Source organism: Mus pahari, chromosome 13 (genome assembly GCF_900095145.1).
Source record: "Mus pahari chromosome 13, PAHARI_EIJ_v1.1, whole genome shotgun sequence".
NCBI lineage: Eukaryota > Metazoa > Chordata > Mammalia > Rodentia > Muridae > Mus > Mus pahari.
Window position 1 is genome coordinate 36982654 of NC_034602.1, and position 3827 is coordinate 36986480.

Below are 3827 nucleotides of genomic sequence, written 5' to 3' on the forward strand. Positions count from 1 at the left end.
ACCTGCCTCTGCCTCCCAAGTGCTGGGAATAAAGGCGTGCCACCACTTCCCGGTAATAGATATTGTTTAACTTTAATTTGTCTTGAAATATCTTGTTTTTTCCATCTATGGTGACTGAGAGTTTTGGTGGGTATAGTAGTCTATGTTGGCATCTGTGATATTTTTTTAGAGGTGGAAAGATATCTGTCTTGGCCTTTCTAGATTTTAGAGTCTCTGTTGAGAAGTCAGATGTAATTCTGATAGGTCTGCCATTATACATTTCCTGGCCTTTTCCCTTGTAGCTTTTAATATTCTTTCATTGTTCTGTAGATTTTGTGTTTTGATTATCATATGGTGAGAGGATTTTCTTTTCTGGTCTAGTCTATTTAATGTTCTATAAGTTGTATGTATATTTATAGGCATCTCTTTCTTTAGGTTGGGAAAGTCTTCTTCTATGATTTTGTTGAGAATATTTTCTGGGCCTTGGAGCTAGGACTCTTAACCTTCTTCTATTCCAATTATTCTTGGGTTCAGTCTTCATGGTATTCCAGATTTCCTGGATGTTTTGTGTCAGGAATCTTTTAGATTTAACATTTTCTTTGACTGAGGTATCACTTTCTCTTATTGTATCTTCTATGCCTGAGATTCTGTTTTCCATCTCCTATATTCTATTGGTGATGCTTGCATCTGTTGTTACTGTTCTCTTCCTTAGGTTTTCCATCCCCAGAATTTCCTCAGTTTGTGTTTCATCCATGGCTTCTGTTTTTACTTTCAGGTTTAGCACACTTTTATTTATTCCTTCATCTGTTTAATTGTATTTTCCTGTATGTCTTTAAGGATTTATTTGTTTCCTCTTTATGGCTTCTATCATCTTTCTAACATTGGACTTAAGGTCATTTTCTTGTGGTTTGGTTGAGTTAGGATATTCAGGGCTTGCTGTAATGGGGTATCTGTCCTTTGGAGCTGTCATATTGCCCTGGCTTTTGTTGACTGTGTTCTTCTGAGGGACTTTAACCATGTGGATGGTTTTGGTCCCTGGATGTTCTTGTAGTAGGCTATTGGGAAAGGGTTAACCTTGATGGTCCTAGTATGGTAAGTCTCTTATGGTAAGTCCTTTGGCTATATGGCACCCGATCAGCAGGTCTATAAGTTTTGGGATCCACAGGTCTGTATGTTTCCTGATTTGCAGGTCTAATGAAGGTTGACAGAGGTGTGGTGGGAGAGGTCTGTAGATTGAGTTTGGTAGCATGGTCATTTTTACTATATTGATTCTGCCCATCCATGAGTATGAAAGCTCTTTCTATTTTCAAATATCTTCTTCATATCATATAAGTCTCTCTCACCTGCTTGATTAGAGCTATCCCAGAGTATTTTATATTGTTTGGATCTATTGTACATACACCAAATCCAGACACTATTGTGGGTGCCAAGAAGTGCATGAGGACAGGAGCCTGATATAGCTGTCTCCTGAGAGGCTTTGCCAGAGTCTGACAAATACAGAGGCGGATGCTCACAGCCAACCACTGGACTGAGCACAGGGTCCCCAATGGGGTCCCCAATGGAGGAGTTAGAGAAAGGACTGAAGGAGCTGAAGAGGTTTGCAACCCCATAGGAAGAACAATTATATCAACCAACCAGACTCCCCAGAGCTCCCAGGGACTAAACCATCAACTAAGGAGGACACATGAAGGGACCTGTAGCTCCAGCTGCATATGTAGCAGAGGATGGCCTTGTGGTAGGAGAGGCCCTTGGTCCTGTGAAGTCTAGATGCCCCAGTATAGCGGTATTTGAGGGCAGGGAGAAGGGAATGGGTAGGTGGATGGGGAACACCCTCACAGAAGCAGGGGATAGGGGATGGGGGTGGGGTTTCTGGAGGGGGGACTGGGAAAGGAGATAGCATTTGAAATGTAAATAAAGAAAATATCCAAATTAAAAAGAAAAGAAAGGTGTTGTCTCCCTGTTTTCTTTCTCAGTGCATTTGGCGTTGTGAGTTATTATTTTTTTATACAGCTACTTTGCTGAAAGTGTTTATTAGCTGTAGGAGTTTCCTTTTAGGATTTTTAGGCTCACTTATGTATACCTACAAAGGTATCAAATTACCTACAAAGATATCTTGACTTCTTCCCTTCCAATTTGTATCCACTTTGTATTCAGGTGTATATTGCTCTAGCTCAGGTTTTAAGTACTATATTGAATAGGTATGGAGAGAGTGGACAGCCTTGTCTTGTCCCTGGTTTTAGTGAAATTGCTTTGAGTTTCTCTCTATTTAAGTTAATGTTGGCTAAGGACTTGTTATAAACTATGTTATGTTGAGGTATGCACCTTGTATCCCTACTTTCGCCAAGACTTTTATCATGAAGTTGTGTTGGATTTTTGTCAAAGGCCTTTTCTGTAGCTAATGAGCTGATCATGTTTTTTTTTTTTTTTTTTTGCCTTTCATTTTTTTATATGGTGGATTATATTTATTAATTTACATATGTTGAAATCTCCCTGCCTCTGTGGGATGAAGCGTACTTGACCATGATGGATTGTCTTTTTTGATGTGTTCTTAAATTCAGTTTGCATGCATTTTACTGAGAATTTTTACATCTATGTTCATAAGGGAAATTGGTCTATAATTGTCTTTTTGTTGTTGTTGAGTCTTTATGTGGTTTGGGTATCAGGGTAACAACTGTGGCCTTGTAAAACAAATTGGTTAGTGTTCCTTGTATTTTTATTTTGTGGAATAATTTACGGTGTATTAGCATCAATTCTTCTTTGAAAGTCTGGCAGAATTCTGTGCTAATACCATCTGGCCCTGGGCATTTTTAATTGGGAGTCTTTTAATGACTGCTTCTAATTCACTAGGGGTTATAGTTCCACTTCAACTGTGTATCTGGTCTTGATTTAACTTTGGTAAATGGTATGTATAGAGAAAATTATCTATTTCTTTTAGATTCTCCAATTTCGTAGTGTACAGGTTTTGTTGTTGTTGTTGGTTTTGTTTGTTGGTTTTTGTTTCTTTCCAGTTGATGGAAGGGAACTTTATTTGGTCCCTGGTCATGGGCCAGATATAGCTCCAGCTCTGTTTGACCTTCTTATTGGGGTGCCAGTTGTTGGTGTGGCCACACTCCTCCTTGCAGGAGGTGACTGCAGGGGATGCAAGCGTGCCTAGCACTTGTGACAGGTCATCTTGTCACAGCTGTACTTCTGAGCAAGCTGAAAAGGGATGGTCCCACCATGCAGGCACAGTGCCAGGCGCTGCTGGATGTTGCAGTCAGGCAGGTTGTGGCCATCCGCCAGCTGCTTGCCAGGGCATGTCAGCTTCTGCTGGGAAGGTGGGACCCATTCCTGGACTTGCATGGTGGCCTTCACATTCTTGATGGTGTCGCTGGGCTTGGCCTCAAGAGTGATGGTCTTGCCAGTCAGCGTCTTCTCAAAGACTTGCCAGTTGGCATCGGCCGCTTGGCCACCTTGTTGAAGAGAGAAGAATAGCTTTTAAAGTAAGCCTTAAGATTCTCTGGATTTGTTCAGTGTCTGGTGTTATGTCCCCTCTTTTGATTTCTGATTTTTAAAATTCAAATATTTTGTATAAGGGTTTGTCAGTCCTACTAATTTTCTCAAAGAACCAACACTTTGTTTTATTGATTGTCATATTTTTGTTTGTATTTTATTGATTTCAGCCCTGAGTTTGATTATTCCTTGCTCTCTGCTCCTTTTTGGTATCCTTTCTTCTTTTTGTTCTAGAGCTTTCAGATGTGCTGTTAAGGTACTAATATGAGATTGCTTCTTCTTCTTCTTCTTCTTCTTCTTCTTCTTCTTCTTCTTCTTCTTCTTCTTCTTCTTCTTCTTCTTCTTCTTCTTCTTCT

At 40.0% G+C, this 3827-nt stretch overlaps 1 pseudogene; it reads right to left on the bottom strand.

Annotated features, from left to right (window-relative positions):
• LOC110330292 overlaps positions 1-3827 on the bottom strand; it is a 65660-nt pseudogene that overhangs the window by 42261 nt on the left and 19572 nt on the right.